This window comes from Schistocerca americana, chromosome 1 (assembly GCF_021461395.2).
Source record: "Schistocerca americana isolate TAMUIC-IGC-003095 chromosome 1, iqSchAmer2.1, whole genome shotgun sequence".
In the NCBI taxonomy this organism is placed as follows: Eukaryota; Metazoa; Arthropoda; class Insecta; order Orthoptera; family Acrididae; genus Schistocerca; species Schistocerca americana.
In genome coordinates, this window is record NC_060119.1 from 93,226,107 (window position 1) to 93,234,271 (window position 8,165).

At 44.1% G+C, this 8,165-nt stretch overlaps 1 non-coding gene across 1 annotated transcript; it reads right to left on the reverse strand.

Moving 5' to 3' along the window:
* Positions 1-7,331: 7,331 nt before the first annotated feature.
* Trnas-gga lies at positions 7,332-7,415 on the reverse strand. The gene is given in 2 exon segments: positions 7,332-7,366; positions 7,376-7,415. It is a non-coding gene; the product is annotated as a tRNA-Ser (tRNA).
* Between the last annotated feature and the right edge of the window lie 750 nt (positions 7,416-8,165).

Below are 8,165 nucleotides of genomic sequence, written 5' to 3' on the forward strand. Positions count from 1 at the left end.
ATCGTATTGTTGGCCAGAGGCGGCCAGTACACGTTCTGCGGACAAAGATTTTCTTCACCCGAGCTTACGCTTCATTCACAAAGCAGGTACCACAGTTCACTGAAAACAGTTATCACTTGTGCTTAAGGGTGACGAGTATATCTGACGAACGATCCTATCATTGTGATTTTGCTTGATTGGTTGATTCTGGGGAAGGCACCAAATAGCGAAATCATCGGTCCCATTGGATTAGGGAAGGGTGAGGAAGGAAATCGGCCGTGCACTTTCATATGAACCATGTCGACAGTTACCTGAAGCGATTTAGGGGAATCAGGGAAAACCTAAATCAGGATGGCTGGACGTGGCTTTGAACCGCTGTCCTCCAGAATGCGAGTCCGCTGTGCTAACAACTGCATCTCCCCGCTCGGTCATTGTGAATTTCTTTTTCGGTCTTCTAACTGGTTAGATGCATATCTGAGGTGTCCTGTATACTTTTCAGAAGTGCCAAAACTGCCCCCTCCCCTCCTGTCCCACACACCGTCCCCTAAAACTACATTTCTTTTCGCAGATTCTTGGAAATTTAATAAGCAGAATTGTTACTTTCACAATTTACGACACACATTAGATATCTTGCTGGGATCTCTACAGCAGTACCAGCAGAGCTTGGAAAAACAAATGAGTTACGAAATGACGTGTAATTCATGATACTGCCGCTAGGAGACTAGTAAGCAGCAATGGCTGACAATGGAAGACTGACGACACAGCAACGATCGGCAGTTGTGTTACTTTTTCATCAAACGAGAAGATTTATTGTGACTCAGAGGCGTTTTCGACAACAGTTTAGCACACCATGGGTCCCTTGCAAGAAGACCGTCCACAGGTTGTACGATAAATTTGTACAGGAAGGAACAGCGAAGCGACCTCGGCCTAAGCCTGTTTATCCGCCGGAGAATATTGAAACGGTACGAGTGGCTGTACAGAGAAGTCCCGGGAAATCGTGTAGAGAGGCAGCAGTGCACTTGGGAATATCCAGACACTCCGTTCAACGCATTCTTAGAAGTGACCTCTATATGTGCCCATGCAAGAAGTCCTGTGCACAGAAGCTCACTGAAGAACACAAGCAGTAGAGACTACTGTTTGCTCAGTGGACGGAGGATAGGGAAGAAACTCTCAACAACGTTTGGTTTTCAGACGAGGCGCATTTTCATTTAGACGGTGTGATTAACAAACAAAATGTACGTTTTTGGGCCACTGAAAACTCACAAGTGCTTCATGAACGACAATATCATGCTCCGAGGATTACAGCATGGGCAGCAATTTCCAGGCACGGACTTGTTGGACCCTTTTTCTTCGAAGAAACTGTGAACAGCGAGCGTTATTTGAGCATGCTTCGCAATAGCTTCATTCCACAGCTTCTTGCTACTGCCTTGCCCTTCAACACGCTGTGGTTCATGCAAGATGGAACAAGACCACATATTGCAAACACTGTGTTGGAGTTTTTACACGAACATTTCGATATGCGGATCATTTCAGTCAGGTTTCCAGGTCGCTTCAGTGACGGACAAAATTAGCCCTCCTATAGTCCAGACCTCAAACCATGTGACTTTTTTCTTTGGGGGCACCTAAAGGAAAAAATTTTCCCTAAACGTCCACGTGATTTAATGGAGCTCAGAAGACTTATTCTTCAAGCTTGCAGTGAAATTACGGAAGACACCTGACATTTTTCAGAAAGATGTCGTGTTACTACCCAACGAAGTAGCTTAAGTTTTCTTCACTACGCTTCCAGGCAAATCAGTGAAATTGGAACGTAGGAAACTTACACTGAATGCAATACGTAACGTACCAAAAAAGCCACCAAAGTTGTAGCTGTACCATACAGACGTAATAACAAAACGTCAAAATTAAAAAAAAAAATTGTTTCACAAGGCAGAAGAAACCAATTGCAGAATTGTTGCTACATCCAAACCAGAGACGGCAATAATAATCAACACATTCACTTTTGAAGTAGAAAGAGTATTAGAAACTGGCATGACGTGTAAGAAATTGCGGATCATTAGGCATTATACAAAATGGTTACGTGTCAAGAACACACAGAAACAGAAATGTGCACTTCTCACACACGAAACACTGTTTTCATATTGTCTTGCTTTCGGTGGGGTAAGCAGAATTAACACATATTCGAATTCAAAATGGCGTCCGTAGGTGATGTACGTTACAAGCAACGTGCCGTCATTGAATTTCTCACTGCAGAGAAAGAAACTGTGGGGAATATTAACCAACGCTTGTGCGAAGTCTATGGACCATCTACTATCGACAGAAGTACAGTTAGTCGCTCGGCACGAAGGATGACGTCATCAGAACGCGGATCGGTGGTGCCCTAGGATTTGCAGCGGTCGAAGAGACTATCCACGGCTGTCTCACGTGACATGTTGCAGCGAGCTGATGTTGTCATTCGCAAGGACAGACGCAGTAAGATTCGGCAGCTGGCGCTGCATCTGTCAATCAGCGAAGGAAGTGTGTTCGCAATTATGCACACTCTTGCATATTCAAAAGTGTGGCGTTGAAGATGGGTTGTCCCGCGGTGTCTAACGGTGGATCACAAATCGCACAGGGAAAACATTTGTCTTGATTTGTAGCAACGTTCTGAAGCTGTGGCGGGGGGGGAGGGGGGGGAGGGGGGGGGGCTTCTTGTCTCGGATTGTGACAGGTGACGAAAACTGCTTTCAGCATTTCTGCTTCCACCAATGAGGTCATTATCACCGTATTCCGGGACTGTGAAGGTGTGATTCTCATTGACGTGGTGCCAAGAGGCGGTACCATTAATTCAGAAGGATATGTCAACACATTAACAAAACTCAAGATGCGCTTCCGGCGACTTCAGCGTCTCAACAACGCAGGAGATGTTTTGCTGCAACACGATAATCCTCGGCCCCACACAAGTCTGAGGACTGCTGAATACATCGCAAAACAGTGTTGGACAGTGTTACTCCATACAACCTACAGTCCTGACCTAGCCCCGTCGGGCTTACACTTGTTTGGACCATTAAAGGATATATTTTGAGGACCCTCCTTACTGTAAATCACGGATTTTGATGCGCTTCAAATATGTAGTAGATGCACTTACTCTGAGTACCTGGCTATACGGTTTTTTAGCGACGGGCCTTGGTTTTTGAGAAAATCGATTTTGAAGTTCATTGCGTGACTTGTATACCCGTAACGTTACAGATATTCCGAGCAAGTCAGCGTACCGCAGCGGTAAACGTTCACGGCTACTGCAATGGAGGTATCGTGTTCGAATGCTGCTCCCATATACATTTTTATTTATGCAATAACCGTCCGGCCGGCCGCGGTGTTCTCGCGGTTCTCGGCGCGCAGTTCGGAACCGTGCGACTGCTACGGTCGCAGGTTCGAATCCTGCCTCGGGCATGGATGTGTGTGATGTCCTTAGGTTAGTTAGGTTTAAGTAGTTCTAAGTTCTAGGAGACTGATGACCACAGCAGTTGAGTCCCATAGTGCTCAGAGCCATTTGAACCATTTCAATAACCGTCCGGAAAATTTGTTCCTAACGTTCAAAAATCGAACCCGGGAACCCGGGCGTGGGATGCGAGAACGCTACCGCACGACCACGAGATGCGGGCCCTAACGTTCAAAAACGAGAAGATGAATTAACTGGAGATATAGGAATGTAGTCGTGTCCTGCACGAAATCCGGGAAGTTCACGAAACTGGTGTACAAAGAATTTTTGTGTTCTGTAATTATTCAGTATGTAGCACAGAAAAAATTTTTGTACAATATTGATTCGTGGGGAGGGCAAACCGATTCAACTTTACACGATATTCACTGATGAAAGGAAAGCGAGCAACTGCACCCCAAAAGTGGTCCCACCAAAGGGCTCTCCTTATTGCTAGCTGTGCGATGTTTATTTTTACCGACTGGTGAAAATCTTCACGAAACTTATTCAGAATGCTCCCGACTTGATGAAAGACAATAGAGAAATTGCTTCTAGGGAAGATTCGATAAAATTACATACGCTAATCCTACATCACTTCAGCGCAAAAGAATGGTTCAAATGGCTCTGAGCACTATGGGACTTAACTGCTGAGGTCATCAGTTGCCTAGAACTTACAACTACTTAAACGTAACTAACCTAAGGACATAGCCCACATCCATGCTCGAAGGCAGGATTCGAACCTGCGACCGTAGCGGTCGCGCGGTTCCAGACTGTAGCACCTAGAACCGCTCGGCCACTCCGGCCGGCAGTTCAGCGCACCTAATTTTGATAGCCTGATTAAATACGCATGGTTCGCATCGAAATTAGTGGATGAAAGAGAAAGTTTTTTGAATGCAAAAGAACTGTGTTTCCCGGTATCTCTCTTGAAGAAACTGTGCGCCTGCATTACGGTTGCCTTCATAAAAAGCGAGTGGTGCTGCGGAAATTGGTGCTTCGGTTGTTTCTATGATAAGTATCACCCACAATATTGTTCTGGCACATCATGCAATGTGGACGATGAAAAATAAGATTTTGTTATACTGTATGACAGAAAAAATTTGTAACTGAATATATCTTTATAATTTCGCGCACCATACACTGTTTGTTGATATTGTTTGTAGTAAACTTGAAAAATTTGAACGATTTTGAAATATAAAGAAACAAAGGTACACAGGCAGGAATTGAAGACGCTACCTCCAGTGCGGTAGCTGTGAACCTTTACCGCTATGCTACGCTGACATGCTAGGAATATACGTAAGGTTACAGGTATACAAATCAGGCAATGAGTTCAAAATCGATTTTCTAAAAAGCAAGGCCCGTCATTAAAGAACGGGATAGCCAGGTACTCAGTGTAAGTGTCTCTACAACATATTTGAAGCGCATCAAAATCCGTGATTTGCAGTATGGAGGGTCCCCTTGTCAGTGAAACACTGTTTCCGCCACCGGGACAAGGATTGGTACCGACAGGTCATACACGCCCGTGTTTCGAGCCGGAGGAAGGCCACAGAACGGGATGGAGATTACGTGGAAAAATAGGTTTGTAGATGAAACACCATTCTTTCGTTTGTGTAATTCTCATTATGTACAATAAAGAACTGTTGAAGGAAAAAGTGAGTTGCATTATTTTCTGGGCAAACCTCGTAATGCGTCGGTGTTGTAGTGCACAATACCACCGCCCGTCGCTCCGTAAATTTATGTCGCCGTGCCTCACAGTTTGCAATGCTGACACCGAGCTTATCCCGGACCACATATCATGTTCCTTTAAAGCCGGCGCTCGAAATTTCTGGCGGTGCTGACTGCTGTTCAACTGTTGCCATCCGCGACTTCAAAGGCTGTCAAAACAGACGAAACAATCAGCGGACATGGAAATGGAAAGCTGCCGGCCATCCGGTGCGCTCAAAAAAATAAAAAAAGGTAGGGTTTGGGGGTAGGTGCAGAATTCTGCCTGGCCCGGGGCCGAATCCAATAACTGGCGGAGCCGCCATAGACCCGTAGAACGGCCCGCCCGGCGGTGTGCGCAGGGAGGATGGCCGCTGCGGCGTGGTGTGGCGAGGCACGGCAACTTTGCCTCCGGTCTTATTAAACGGCAATATTAATAAACGGCGTGGCAGGGCAGGGGTGAGCAGCAGGGGGTGGGGCGGGGGAGGGGCGCATTCCCGCGCTGCCAGCCGGGGCCTCATAAGTTTCGCCACACGAGGGCGCAACCTGCCGTGCGTCGCGGCTGCCGTGCCTAATGAATACACCGTGCTACCGAGGTGTTCCGCCGCTCAGATTTTATGGCTGGGCGCAAGGCCTTCTCTGCGAGCTCGCCATTACTCCTTCATTTATTTATTAGCTGTTCACGAGACCAATCACCAATATGAGCGCAAAGTGAGTAATCCATTTACCTCTGTCTTTAGAAAGAAACTTCATAAGAGTGCAGGAGCAGTGGCGGCTGTTGTGTGAGAGCACAAGAGCACTTGAACACCCTAACATTTGATACCTTTCGGATTTATTGGTTATTTTTCTTTGAATCTTGTTAAGCGTAGATGCAGTGAAAGGTGGCTACACTTAGTCACAGCGCCAGAGATTGCGCCAAAGATTATTATTCCGCAGCCTCCACTGGCGCAGTGGTAGTTCAGAGGATGTCGAGGGCAGTCGTTGTTCTGTTGGGCGAGAGACTAGACGATCTGAGTGTTGACTGAAATGTTGTACTGTTCGGTTGGTGTAATGTATAGATGGAAGAAAATGCAATTGCCAGAATATATTTGGGAAAGGAGATGGGCTTTTCATTTACGATGCTGGTGTAATGGAATATTTTCGTCAATGTATAATGAGGTAAAAAGGTATTACAGTTTTCTTTAATAACAATCCCTCTTGCTCACAGGTACAGTCAACAAAGCATCTGGCTCGTGTTCATCTATTAGACTTGTAATTCTGGTTCGTATGTGCAATTATATTATTTCTGGTTTTTCAATTAGTTCATTGTAAATGGTGTTTAAAATATTTTGTCGTATTGAGAAAGAACAGAGCCAGATACATGTACGTTGAGTCACACTACCACACACAGAACAGTTACACTTGTGCTTTGTTGTTTCGTAGCTTTTATAGTTGCAGGGGACTTAATTAATCAATTGTGTTAATGGAAATTCCTTGTCATTCTTTATTTTTATTTTATGCAGTCAGATTGCGTGCTAATAATAGTCAGGGCCTACAGGTTACGGGACTTCGTAACCGGTCACACAGCTACTAAAATTATTGCATTTACTCATTAATATTAGTCTTTTCCTTTTAATTAAGCCCCCATGTAACAGTAATCCGAAATACAAGATTTAAAATTGTTACTCCCCCATCAAACTTCTCATTAGTGTTGCGAGCACACTTCCAATTGTGCACTGTCTAAGGAGCTTTCCAGTGTGCGCAACTGGCGTGACGTAACTGCCTTACGCACCAAATGCAAGGGGCGTTCAAAAAGTTTTGCACCATCGTCTTTAATTTCTCTATTTTTTGCAGGAGGAGAATGAAATTTTTTGTGAACGTACTTGGAACATTTAGCTATACATTGAGCCCACTCAATGTAGCCACCATCAGCTGTGACGCATCTGGCCCAACGGTCATTCCATGATGTAAATGGACTTTGGTAAAATTCTGGGGATTGACTTTTTTTAGAACATCGCTTGACACAGGAAATAAGGTCTTCCTCACTATCAAATGTTTCACCGCGCAGAAGTAAGATTGTTAAAAAGAGGAAGAGTTAAGAGACAGTAGTTAAAAATGGTTCAAATGACTCTGAGCACTATGGGACTTAACTTCTGAAGTCATCAGTCCCCTAGAACTTAGAACTACTTAAACCTAACTAACCTAAGTACATCACACACATCGATGCCCGAGGCAGGATTCGAACCTGCGACCGCAGCGGTCGCGCGGTTCCAGACTGTAGCGCCTAGAACCGCTCGGCCACTCAGGCCGGCAGACAGTAGTTGACATATGCTCTAGTGCTAATATTCTAGATAATGACATAAGTAATAAACATCTTTGGTACTGCACAGGATAATATTAAAAACCATAAAACAAATCGCTAAAGAAGCCACAATGAAAGAACACATAGTCGTCGTGTTCTCTTTCATTGTTTTTTCTTCTGTAATGCCTTTTACACATTACAAGCTCATTACAAACTTCCACTATTGTATCCCTCTTTATTTTGGCTGTTCAACTAATTATTGAAAACTAGTGTATACTGACACTGGCGACATCTGGTGAACTTACAACACAAACACCTTGTGGCTACTGTACGGCAACTTGTTTTGAACAGTAGTGCTACTGACGACATGACTCGTGCATATGATGTGTGCTTTTCATTATGGTCTATTTATTGTTTTTAATCTGTAGACAATCTGCGAGTGTATTTATGTTTTTTCCCATTTTTTGATGCAGATGTGATGATGGTCATTACAGACAGACACCAGCAATCTGTTAAAAAAAATTGTGACCATAGACGTAAATTAAAAGAAATTTATTGTATATACGGGTCACTGTTTTATTCGTAACACTGTCGTAGCTTTTGATTATTATTATCATTATTATTACTTTCAATAGGTGTAGTTGTATAAATATATTGATAAGCATAACCGTTATACAGCAGATGCTGTTAATTTCACACTCACATATTTATCTGAATCTAAAAATTTGTGAACACCCAGAATTTATATCCACGAGG